At 34.7% G+C, this 14,384-nt stretch overlaps 1 protein-coding gene across 1 annotated transcript in view; it reads right to left on the reverse strand.

Moving 5' to 3' along the window:
• Positions 1-11,649, reverse strand: part of LOC123539813 (zinc finger protein 700-like) — a 31,446-nt gene extending 19,797 nt beyond the window's left edge. The window contains exon 1 of the mRNA XM_053527266.1: positions 11,562-11,649. The gene's annotated coding sequence lies outside the window, so the exon portion shown is untranslated. The remainder of the gene's footprint in view (positions 1-11,561) is intronic.
• Between the last annotated feature and the right edge of the window lie 2,735 nt (positions 11,650-14,384).

Here is a 14,384-nt window from a genome sequence, read left to right on the forward strand (position 1 = left end):
AAATACAGCCTCTATCGCATACACAAGGCTTTTCTTTGATTTGACCTAGTGACCTAGTTTTTGACCCGAGATGACCCATTTTCGAACTCGGCCTAGATTTCATCAAGGTTATCATTCTGACCAATATTCATGAAGATTAATTGAAAAATACAGCCTCTATCGCATACACAAGCTAAATGTTGACAGACGACAGACGACAGACGACAGACGACAGACAGACAGACGACGGACGCCGGACATTGAGTGATCAGAAAAACTCACCTGAGCATTGCTCAGGTGAGCTAAAAAATCTAACTTAATAATCTCGAATTTGATTAGATTTGATGGGAACCTTCTTACTGATAATAGATATAGTGGATATTATTTTCCCAATGGCTCTATTTGTTGCAAGCATTCTCTTGTCTGATGTTCTTTCCTTTTAAATATATGTACAAGCAATCTTGAATACATGTCCATATGTTTCACGAAGTGCAAGGATACATACGTTATAACCAGTAACGTATGTACTGATGTTTTCTAATGCCTGCAAATTGTTACTGATTTGCTTTTTTGTATACCACTGTTATTCTTTAACGGGTTATACCAATTGTGTAGAAACATACAAATTGTATAGAAACACTACATGAAATGCACTGTATGAATATAGAAGTATAACAAAATTTCCTCATGAATATCTGGCCACCACTTTTAGTTTAAATATACCAACATATTCTTCATTTCATCCTTGATTGTTGGCAAAATGTTTCTAATGTATATCCTTATTTGTCTGCATATTTCGCGAATATATTCAGCACAAAATCTGTTATCTATAGCATTAATATACAAACAATATGGACTGAAATACTGCTGAAAAACGGCGTTAAACCCAAACCAAACCAAACCAAAACAAACAAAATGGCAATCCTTTGTATTTCAGCGTTTTCTCAGTAACGTATGTACCGATACTTACGTTACTTGCTTTTATAGTTCAAATACTAATTACATGTATTACAGCAGTGAACACTCTCTTCAGTGTGCCATAACTTTTGTTTCACAAGTTTGGGGTTGGTGTAAATTTCAAAGATGACTCTTTATATGTTAAACTGTGTTAACAATTCAAAATTTCTGGAACATTTCTTTTTCTTTTTATTAACAATTATCATTTCAGCCTCATTAGTGACATTGGCTGTAAATTCAGCATAAAATGATCATAATATTTCACAAAAAGCGAATATCATTAGAAAAAAATGTGTACCTTTCTAAAACTAAGTTCTTACAGTAGGTTCATGTTAAGTTATAAACATTTTAGTGCTGAAGAACAATCAAATCTCTACGAGGGCTGTTCAAAAATAATGTAGCAATTTGCTGTCAAAAGCTACATTTTGTGTTTAGTGCAATGTGAGATATAATTATGATTCGCAATTTTTGTGTACTTCGGTCATACAGTTTTTGTAACATTTTTGTTGACATGCGAAGCGCGTAGAACGTTTGAATTACTTACAATAGTTACGTCTAACCTGGACAGTCGCTTTTAGTATATGCGATCGCTATGTTCGCACTGAATATAGGTAATGACAATGAGCTCGGATAACGAATAGAAAGTTACCGCCTTGTTTATGCCAGAAAACAGATATGATATTTGATACATTATAGAATTGGATCAATAAAACAATGTATGCTGGAATACAGTGGCATTTATTATTAATTTAATGATAATATGTCAGGAAGTATAATATTCGTAAACACTTTGTTCAGCATGACCCCAACTTCAAAATACTTATTTAATATTGACATGCTTCTTTTTTGAATACGACTCATTTCACATTTATACATTGTGTACATTTGTAGTACATTATACACCATTAACCTGGACTTCATTAGCAAAACTAAACTGTTAACAAGAGGGCATAACTCTGTCAAAAGTCAAATAAAAGTTGTGGGTATTGTTTCTCCTAGCGTAGACTTTGCATTTGCACCCACCTTGCATTTGCACCCCTCCCATTTTACTAGGAGTGAGTTATTGTACCCACCATTATTTTGGCCTGCTTGTTTGTGTGTACGTGCGTGGGTAAATGTGTGTCTTGGGCATTGCCAACGTTGTTGTTTTTCGTACTTGTGTGGTTGTAAGTTGTGTGCGTTTGTCTTTTGTACTTGGATGTGCACTGCTGTAGTTTGCATTGTTGGGCTACTGCGTTTCAGGAATGTGGCTTTCCCTTTTGAATATTCATCCTTGCTCCACTTTCCCCCGACATTGTATCTATCCCTTACCCCTTCGCCTTTTCTGTATTTTGCATAGTTATAATTAAAATGTACTTGTTTGGTTTTTGAAGCAACCCGTCTACAATATTTTTCCGTTACAGTATCTTTTTGTTTACTTTACGATGCATGGTTCTATGGCTGTGTTTGGGGTGCTCTGTGCTTTCGAAAAATGTGCTCTTACCTTTTATCTTTGATAGTAAATAACTATTTAAGTTTCAAGTCCAAAGCTTTGATAGTAACAGAGATATTTGACTTTATCAAAAACGTTAACCAAAAGAATCTAAGTTAAAAAGGGGCATAACTCTGTCAAAATTCAAATAAGAGTTATAGGGGATTGTTTCTCCTGGTGTAGACGTTGATAATGAATAACTATTTAAAGTTTCTAGTTAATAGCTTTGATAGTAACAGAGATATTGGACTTTATCAAAAACTTAAACCAACGCCGACGAGTACAATACATGTAGCTCTACTTCTTCGAAAAGTCGAGCTAAAACTGGTTATTGATCGCACCCAAGGCTGTTATTGGCACTTTATATTGTATCTTTGCAGAAAGATTAGAAATGCATTTAGTAGGCTAAGGGTTTATTACATAGACTAAATATTTAAAGAGGGCAGGTGGCATAAACCTATCCAATTCCTTAAACTGAATGAAAATGTCACTATTGCAATACCTAAAGTATGAGTTTAATTTTGTTTAAGAATGCTCGCATTTAATGATTTCAGGAAAAAATATATAAAGAAATATATCCGGTCAATACTAAGTACGCCAATATTTATTGAATAAATGACTTCCGACAATGTTAATATTAACAAGAACTTAGCTATATATGTACATAAAGATTTTGACTTTGTTATCATACATAATGTATGAATGTATATGCATATAATAATGATGTAACAGTTCTAAAAATATGAAATAAGGCACTACCTCAATCCGGAATGAGTCCGACTTCAACTCATCCTATAACATTTGAAAATAACTGTCTAATGACAGCACGGAATGACATGATATTTTAAATCGATAGTAAAAGATCATTCGGTATATCGCACGTTACCGTGGAGGGATCGGTCCAGATTTTCATTGCTACGTAAAGGATCGATTCCCCATCAATTTAAGTGTACATTTTTGAATAAAAAAACACCGCCCATGTTATATTGAGTTACAGTTAATTTCCGCCTGTTGGATATGCGCACCCTCCGGAGATGTATATTTATTTTGAGCTATATGATCTGTGCTCACTGTGTACTTTTATTTACAAGTGCACACTACATGTATATATACAATATATCCATATTTGTAGTTGTAGTTTGGACAAATTATGTGGACCCTTATAAGCACAAGGAAAAGGCGTATTCTTCCAAAAAATCCAAAGTCAGACGCTCTGTGCACGTGCCGGAAGTACACACTTTTTTAATTCGATAGTATATATCTCATTTGGTATATCGCATGTTATCGTAGAAGGATCGATCCCGATTTTCTATTTATATAGTACTGATACTTGGAATATATACTAACACCTTGTAAATTTCTTGTGCATGTATATAAATTTATATTTTCATATATACTGAAGGATATGTGTGGTCCACTGCGTCAGCAGATAAACTCTAAAGACAATTTATTCATTAAAATGTATACATGTGTACACTCTTACTAATGAAGAAATAATATAGTAGCTGTCTTTTAGGAAATTGAGAATATATTACTATATCATAATAATGTGACATTTCATGGAATACAGTGTTTTTTTTTGTAAAATGTAAAATCAAATAATGACTAGTTAGTGTAAGTGTACAATGTATACTAGCGGCTGATACATTTATTAGCTTACTTAGTAATTCATCATTTTATCTGCTTTGAATGATGATTTTAGTAAAATGTCTACAGAAGTTTTTTTGTATTTAGTAAATACTGATGTGAAAGCACACAGCTATCAGTTTAGAGTAAAATATACAACATTTTGATCCCTATTTCGATCACCATTTTGGCTGCCATTCTGGATGCAATTTTGGCAGCCAATTCGGACCATATTTTGGTTAATATATTGAAATTTTGACTTGGCGTTAAGTTAAATACTTTGTTACTGTATACTGAGTAAATGTATCAATCAGATATTATTGCTTTTTCATTTATAATATAATGTAATAACTGTAGAACCTAACACTATACAAGGTGCATCTGAAATGCATTAGAATTACCCCACTCACCCTTGAAACCCTACAGCTTAATTCTAACACACTGGTTGTTCTTTTATTTGATGAAAGATCTAAATAAACATACTCGGAACAACAATTTCGGCTTGAAATCAACATTTTTTTGTGTCCTTTGTTATCCTACATATGAAAATGCTAACCCTTACCCCTAATTTTGAGCTTAATTTTGCATATTTTAAATAAGAAAACGTAAAAAACAATGATAAATAGAATCAAAGTACACTTATATCGCATTAGTGGTATTATTTCTACCATAAAAGATGATATATGCCTTTTTGAATCAAATCATGGAAAGGGAAAGTAAAGAATATTAACATCCCCTAACTGTTTGTACTTTGGCAGCCATCTTGGATTTCTCTGACTTTGCATCCAGATGGAACCAAATGAATAGCAGTTCTAGAAAGTACAGACCCTGACGAACATTTTGATATATAAATGTTATTGTTGCAACACATAGACCAGTTACCCCTCGAAATATGCAAGTAATTTCAGCTGATTTGCAGTACTACATCCTCCCTACCAACTTTCATGATCCTAGGCTGAAGCATTCTTGAGTTATCATCTGGAAACCATTTAACTGTTCAGGTTCACTGTGACCTTGACTTTTGACCAAATGACCTCAAAATCAATAGGAGTCATCTGCTGATCATGGCCAACCTCCCTATCAACTTTCAATCTGTAGTCCTGATTGGCGACATATAACCTATACTGTGTTGGTGCGCCGTAAAACCCAAATAGATAAATAACTATCAACTTTCTTGATCCTAGACCTAAGCGTTCTTGAGTTATCATCCGGAAACCGATTGGTCTACTAACAGACTGACTGACATACCGACCGACCAACATCTGCAAAACAATATACCCTACCTTCTTCGAAGGGGGGCATAATAAATGCTAGTGCTGAATATTTATAGGTTATTAGCCTTGTTTTGGGAAATATGCAAGAGTTCAGCAGCGGAAATATTGCACCACTTTAGGAGCACAATATTATTCCGCTAAAGAACGAGTGCATATTTCCCAATGCAAAGATCTACACGTATGAATGTGGACTAGCCAAGATCCAAACGGAACTAGACAAATTTTAATATTTCACACTCTATTCTGCATGGAATCAGTGAGCCTATCTAAATCTGTATAAGGTCATATGAAGAAATCTTATAGGGATTCTGTCTTAAAATAAAAGCTGTGTAGTAGGGTAGAGTATAAAGGTGCACTTATACTTCCTTGCTTTTGAGCTAGCTTTTATAGCGACGTGGTAGTGTCCGCCTTAGGTGTGAGAGGTCCGGGTCTGATTCCCAGTCAGGCTAGTCCAAATAATAGGACGTTTCGGGACAGTGTCATAACATTTGACTGTCGCTGTCTCCGTCACGTCCAAACTTATTCTGCATATTTCTGTTAGGAAATCCCCAATGAACGTTGGGAACGTTTTCTGGTACATGTACAAAGTATTTGTAATGATTACATCTTTGACAATGAATTTATGTTGACATTATTTTATGAATGTATATTTTGTGTTTTGTTTCTGCAATTTAGTGTCGTTTATTGAAACCGGTGTCAGGGTAGATATCTCCTTGCACTGTCAAAACATATTAAGATTTAAGTCTCTTATTTAAAAATATAAATTAAATTCAACCTATCTGAAGTTTCTACTGGAATATTAACGTTTAATTTATTAAAGCAAGTAAGTCTGACCAGTATATTATGACTTTTTTGGATTTTTTAATGTCTTCGTTTTCCTAACAGTAAAATGCAGATATAGGTAAGGCTTAGACAGGTCGGAGACTTCCCCTGGATTGAGAGACAATCTCTCGATCTAAACATTGTCTCTCGTTCCAAAGACAAAATGTCTGATGGAAAGACTCAAATTAGCTTAAGCAATGAAAATCAATGAAAGAGTAATTAAAACTTTCTTTTCAGAATGCGCAAATTTATTTCAAATATAGAAAATTATCTTTCTTTTATGAAATTTTCAAAATCAAAATTATATTTCTTGTAAAGTTTACTTGAAATAACAAGTTGTTTCGATAAATAATTAATGCGACTGTAATGAAATTGATTGTTTTGATAATGATTTCATGTTTTTTCAACACTTATTTAGCTAAATACAGTCTTTCCATCGAAAGACATTTTGTCTTTCAAACCAGATGCAGGGTTTAGATCAAGAGACTGTCTCTCAATCCAGGGGAAGTCTCCGACCTGTTAGAGGGATGACAACTATATAATTATTTAATATCAGATTATAAAATAAGTCATCCCGATAAGCCAAAAATGAGTAAAGCTACGGTCAGGCCTGAAGTATTTTCAGCCTGTTACATTTGGCGCCCAACGTAAATAACTCTAAATGAACACCTAGGAACGTCCCAAAGAGGTTCAAACTCCTGGAATTCGCGGACAAATTCTAAAATGGAGGGGGGTGTATGTAGTAGGGCAGAGTATAAGGGTGCACTTATACTTAATTCCTTGCTATTGAGCTAGTCTAAATAATGAGACCTCGGGTAGACCAATTTTACATTTTGATATTTTACATTGTCTACCTAGAGGTCTCAACAGAAACAATCAAAACTGTGGTGGAAACTGTGGTCGACTGAAATTACTATTTATCAGTAGTAACGATTTTTCTTTAGCCCTAACAACTTACCTGTTGTTTTAAATCATAAATAGTAAATAAAAAACAGAAGAACGGGACATATTTATCAAGAATTTCTGTTGTAAAAAATTTAAACCCCTAACGTTTCAATCGTCTTCATGTAATGGCGGTCGGAGACGTGACCAATGAAAACGCTTCGTGTAGTAATGTGTTTACCTGTATCGACCATTTTCCAATATGTAATACACACGATTTAAACCTCTGAATTTTTTTAACTGCCATAGTTTGAAAGTTTTTTAAGGAATCTAGATAATATATACATCACTGGAAAGGAAAAATTACAGGCTTTCTATATGTATGTATTTCTTTTTGTGATCAGTCGCTTTATTATAACACAATTCCCACCCAACGGATTCAGTTGGGTGTTATTTACGCAAAGAAGGGGACAGTGCTATCACATTCTTTTCCTTTTCTGGTTTGTACTCGGAGGCGGATATCCACAAGTCAAAAAAATATAACGATATTCAACTCTCGAGTACAATTATTTGGACTACTATTGAGCTAGCTTTTATCGCAACATGGTAGAGTGACCGCATTAGGTGTGAGATATCCCGGGTTCGATTCCCGGTCAGGTCTGAAGTATTTTCAGCCTGTTACATCTGTAGCAGTATTTACTACTATGCCCAGGTTACTCTGTTAGATTTTTAAATTCACTAAACTACAAGGAACACAAAAGCAGTTTACCGGGTACAAGATGTATTTTATTATTTTCACATGGCTCGTTTTACATCATAGACAAAATACATCAGTAACAGTTTATACATTTTCAGTTAACAATATTCAAAACAACTAAGCCATAATTACAACCTACAGAAATTAAAGTCCTATACCTAACGAAGCTAACGTAATTTTAAATAATTTTGTCTTTAAATTTAGATCCCGGTCCAAAAGGAAACAAGAGCTGTCCGTAAGACAGCCAAGCTCGACTATTCGAAATATTGTCACAGAAGCAGGAAATTATTACCCAAAATGTTAAATATCAAAAGAGTTTTAAGTTCGAAACGGGACATAATTTGACCAAAATGCATATCAGAGTTATGGGACTTGATGCTATCAACTAGTTTAATAACCCCGAAGAAACATGTTAAGTTTCAATTCCATATCTGCATTAGTTTTGGAGATAGTAACTTGCATGTAAAACTTTAACCAGAATTTTCTAAGTCCAAAAGGGGGCATAATTTGCTCAAAATACATGTTAAGAGTTATGGAACTTGACCCAGTGAGGTTGGTAACTGACCTAGAAAAAGAATAAATAAGTTTCAAAGCTATATGCCTTTTGGTAATAGCTGTATGTACTTGCACGCAAAACTTTAACCAGGATTTTCTAAGTCCAAAAGGGGGCATAATTTTCCCAAAATACATGTCAGAGTTATGGGACTTGACCCAGTGAGGTAGCTAGTTTTATAACCCCGAAGACACATGTGAAGTTTCAATTTAATATCTGCATTAGTTTTGGAGATAGTAACTTGCATGTAAAACTTTAACCAGGATTTTCTAAGTCCAAAAGGGGGCATAATTTGCTCAAAATACATGTCAGAGTTATGGGACTTGACCCAGTGAGGTAGGTAATCGATCTAGAAAAAGAAAAAATAAGTTTCAAATCAATATGCCTTTTAGTAATAGCTGTATGTACTTGCACGCAAAACTTTAACCAGAATTTTCTAAGTCCAAAAGGGGGCATAATTTGGCCAAAATACATGTCAGAGTTATGGGACTTGACCCAGTGAGGTAGGTAATTGATCTAGAAAATGAAAAAATAAGTTTCAAATCTATATGCCTTTTAGTAATAGCTGTATGTACTTGCACGCAAAACTTAAACCAAAATTTTCTAAGTACAAAAGGGGGCATAATTTGGCCAAAATGAAGGTCAGAGTTATGGGACTTGGTGCTATCAACTAGTTTTATAACCCCGAAGACACATGTGAAGTTTCAATTCAATATCTGCATTAGTTTTGGAGATAGTAACTTGCATGTAAAACTTAACCAGAATTTTCTAAGTCCAAAAGGGGGCATAATTTGCTCAAAATACATGTTAGAGTTATGGAACTTGACCCAGTGAGGTTGGTAATTGACCTAGAAAAAGAATAAATAAGTTTCAAAGCTATATGCCTTTAAATGATAGCTGTATGTACTTGCATGCAAAAACTTAACCAAGGTGTGACGCTGACGCCGACGCCAGGGTGAGTAGAATAGCTAGACTATTCTTCGAATAGTCGAGCTAAAAATATACCCAAAGACAGCAAGGGGTGGAAATGGCTAGGCTCTGACTAAAGCAGTGATTTTTTTCAGTTTTGGGGGAAGGGGGTTGGTGCCCTTTGGAGGGGGAAAAATACAACGTAAAACTAAGAAAAGGGGAATTTATCATTTGTGTTGAAATAAACTATAGTTTCAAGTTTATTGATAAATTCAGGGCCCATAAGAGCATGTGACATGACATATAACACAATGTAGCATATCAATACCAGATAACCAAATAAATTTTTCAAATGTGGAGGATAAGACATCCATTAGACTACCAAAATTTACAACAGACATTAGGTCCCTTCTTAAACAAATCGGTGAGTGGCTGTTTTTATTTTATTTCTGTCAAATTCTGTCATTTGCAGTCACTGTTACATTTGACCTGTCACAATAAAAACAAACTGTAAAAAACAATGTATGCATTGGACTAGTCCCTTCCCAAAGCATAAAATCAAACCCTGACTGACTAGAAGATGGAAAACTCAACACTACCCAACCAAACAAATAGAATGCAAATCATTTACAGACTAACATTCAACAGCGTTGCTGTGCAGAATAATAAAGCGCTTCGATGATTCTGATTAATCAAGGGAAGTTACTCCAACCGGTGTAAACAAAACGCGAGATACCGCGGTGAACTGTTTTCTATATGAAAATAAATAAAATAAACTAGTGAATTATGATTTAATTGATCGGCATTTTTTTTATTTTCGGAGGGGAATTTTAGGCATTGGAAAGGGGAAAAAAACATACTATTTTGAGGGGGGAATGGGGTCGAATTTCGCGGTGAAAAAAAACGCTGTAAAGGTAGAAGTTACCTTTCGAGAGTCGGTGAACACTAGCACAGAGACTGCCAAAATCAGGGCTTATATACCCTCGCATTGGTAAAAGGCATGAAAAACCCATGCAGAAAAATTGCAGTACACATGGAGTGTTCAATAAATTCTTAAAAGTGAAATTATTACCTGTAGCATTAACAATACATAAAGAATGGTCAAGCTTATGTAAACATTTGTATCAACCCTTACATGACTGTATGCTAAAGTTACACCTGAGTGATTTCAATATCATAAGTATAGCAAGTACATGATAGTGTAAACCTATTACCCAAAATAAGGTTGTATAAATTTAAGTAGAAAGAATACTGTAATTAGCAAAATGCACTAATATCTATAATAAAGTTATAAGCAAAATTACATTTGAAAGTGCACAAGCTTATTTAACTAAAGTGTTTCAATAATATTAAGGTTCATGTAAAGTGTTTGGAGACCACCCCTCAGGTGAATTTTGATTTTGGAAATTTATTCTTCAAAGACCGTTACTATTTATTATAAATACACTGAATTGTTCAGAGGAAGTAGGGAATACATTATACAAAGGTAAGCTTCTTTGAGAATAAGTATTTTGTCAAAAATTACATGTACTTCGATCGTCACAGTTCTATTTTGTAGAAAATATTAAACTTCTTTTTCAAAAGTATTTTTTCTTTAAATATGTTTTGTTTGTGTCTCTAACATATTTATCTAGGTACTCCCAGTATTAAAATAGGGTTAACTTACATATTTTCTGAAATATAGGAGTATTTTGTCATTTTGACAGCTCTACTTTCACTTTCCTTTTGCAATTTTTGCAATTTTTTGAAATGTAGATGTATTGTAGCAATTTTAACACTGGGAGTACCTGGAGAAATATGTTAGGCATACAATAAGTATAGACCTAATGTCATAATATTTTTGAAAAAGAAGTTTGATATTTTTTACAAAACAGAATGTGGACAAGCAAAGTACATGTGATATAAGAGAAATATTATTGTACCGAACAAAACAACCTCTCTTGAATGACATTTCTACTCTTTCTGAACAGTTTGGTATATAATGTATGAAAAACAAAGGCCTATGAGGTCTCAAAACATGAAACGAAAATTCACCCGAGGGGCAGTCTCAAACACTTTACATGAACCTTAAGACTACAGTATGACAAGGTTCAGAATACCGACTGCAAGCTATACAACAAACTTTAATTGTTATTTTAAACAGTATAATATTAGGATACATGTGTAAGATAAAGCTAGAATTAGTCATTCCTGCCACACATCTGTAAACAGGACGGGTAAATGTCCGCCTTGATTTTACAGAAAATCAAACATTACACAATATCCTTCAATGGGCCTAGGCAAACAAATAACTTATGGAGCGGACAGATGGACAGACTGTGGAGAACGTACCACTCTGTTTTCGATGGAGGATAACAACACAAAAGCCTATATCGACACGTGCATCATCAAACAACGAACTGAAGTAAGCTATATATTCTGTACAAATGGCGAAGTACCAAAAAGGGGAAGTAATCACTGAGTGCATACAATACAATACAAATTTTATTTACTGTCGGTATGGCATAACAAATCAACATTAACTATGAATAGCTATTGACCGACTTATTTAACAAATATATAACAATTGATACACAATTTTAGTATGAGTAAAAGTATTTGCACACATATTAATAAAACAACATAATGTAATATTTAGCAGTATAAAAAGAAAATCCGAGGTACTGGTGCTAATCTTGACCGTAGCCTAAAATGCCTTAAGATAAACATGGACAGGCCGATAAAAAACAAACTGCATATGAAAATCAGCACAAGTGTGTCTAATTTAATCATTAAAGTACTAAAACACCTATCAACTTGAATTAGATTCAAGGTGACCTGATTAGCACCGGCATCTCGATAGTTGCAGCAAACATAACGTTATATAGCGTGCATACAATCGTAAAGCATAACACAAATAATGCAGGTACAACAAGGAAAGATGCAAGGAAAATCCTAGTCCGTGAGTGAGCCACGATATTGTGATAATTTTTGCATAGGTCAATATCTTTCCTCCATAAAGAGAGGGATTATGACCTATCACGAAAATATCTCCGTCAAATTATTTGGACTAGGAAAATCCTGTAATAAAATACAATTAGAAATATTTTAGATAAAAGCATAGATAAAAGCAAGCATAACAAAATAAAAATCAGCAAAAGCAAGATCAAAATAAGCATATAACAGAGGTTAACTCAAAAAACAGCACATGAAGAGCATCTGCAACTCTGTCTGCTTCAGGCATTGACCAGACTCCGGAACTGGCTCAGGTTTGTTTCTCAGTCACGGAAGTGCTGAGGGAGTGTGTTCCAAAGTCTGGGCGCTGCTGAGCATAGCTAGAGATCTTTGACATTATCGGAAGATATATCTCTGTCTGCTATTATTTTGCTTGGTTGCAAAAGGATCTTTTTATCGATTTTATCATTAAAACTACCACAAAAGCAATCTTTAGTAAGAGCCGGCTAGGCAAACCAGGTGACCGCAACAGAGGGATAATCGTTAGGTTTGTCTCGCGTGAATAAAAAGAATCTTCGGGGCAAGGTGAAATGCACGAAGGTATTTTGTAATGATGATCTCACTCCACTCAGAGTAAAGTGTTTTACCTCCGTGAGGAAACTAGATCAGTTGGAATGAGCCTTTACAAGAGATGGTAAGGTAGTGTGTGTTCTAAAGGACAATTATCGCCATGTCATAGTTGAGAATCCAGATGATCTATTCAAGGCTGGTGTCAACCATGTTGATTATGTAGCCTTTGGTTTTACACACTTTGAATAGGACAGACATGGAAGACCCTATACTAATATTGCAAACTGTCGTGAGGATGTGAATGGTGTTTTTGTAATGTAATAACTTTCAACCGAGTAATCTTTCTGTGCAAAATAAGTGTGCAAATGTTGTAAGTTCAAACCTAGATATCTCAACAGCAAGTGTCGGTAATCTTGAACCATATAACAGGAAGTGTGATGCTGCAAGTTTTCGTGAACCGTGTTATTTTGATGATAAAACATTTCTTTTAAGATGTGCGATGCTACAAGTTAATTTAGATGCCTCAGCGTCAAGTGTCGGTAATCAGAAACTATGTAACAAGAAGTGCGATGCTACAAGTTTTCGTGAACAGTGTAATTTTGATGATAAAAACATTTCTTTCAAAAAGTGCGATGCTACAAGTTCTCGTGAACCGTGTAATTCTGATGATAAAACAGTTCTTAAGTGTAGTTATTATAACAATAACAGTACTCCACAAAATATTTCAAATAATATTGAATAATATTAATACAAACAGCATACATCCAGTGACTAATAACTCCTTTTGGTGGTATTTCTAACAGCTTGTTACTTGATCGCGTACTCGCGGTTCAAAACCAAATTACAAATTTAGTAATGGATAAGATTGAATCTGAACTTGAACATATGTGAACGAGGAAAATACGGTAAAGTCTGGGAAAATTTCAATGACGTCTGACAGGACTGGTAGCATACATTCTGAAGCACATATAGGGAACTGTCAGGACGATAATTTAGGCTGTGTGCATACTGATTCTCATTCTCATTTAGTTAACTGTCATGATGACAGTACTGGTATCACGCATATGGAATCGCGTTTAGTTAACTGTCAAGATGAAAACCCTTTTCTTATACAAACCTCTCAGGGTCATGAGACCCTAATTGCGCATGAGCCTGTTAGTCCTTTTAAACCATTAATGTGCAAATCCCTATAGGGGAACATCCCACAGTGTGTGACATTGATATGGTTCAGGAACATTCGTTGTTCCATTCACAAATTTCAGTTCTCAATGAAGTAAGACCAGACGTTAATGCGGTCGGTAAAGGTACTGGTATCCTTGACCCTATGCTACCAACGCAAATGCCAAGGGGATATGGGGGCGTTGGTATTCTATGGAAGGATGACATTGACTATTGCATTAAACCACTTGATGAAGGTGGAAACAGAATACAGTGCATACATATTGATAACTTTGCAAAAGGGAAGGTCTTATTGTTATGTTCCGTTTACCTCCCTAATGGTAGTACTCAAGTACCCTCCGACAAACTTTAGAATTCTTGGGGCGATTTAAACGAGTCTTTGAACACAGACCCAAACACTAGACGTTCTAAGTATCTTTATGAATTTATTTCTGAATTTAACTTTCGCTTTGCATAATTGTGGTTATACGT

The sequence above is a fragment of the Mercenaria mercenaria genome, chromosome 16 (genome assembly GCF_021730395.1).
Source record: "Mercenaria mercenaria strain notata chromosome 16, MADL_Memer_1, whole genome shotgun sequence".
NCBI classification, from domain to species: Eukaryota; Metazoa; Mollusca; class Bivalvia; order Venerida; family Veneridae; genus Mercenaria; species Mercenaria mercenaria.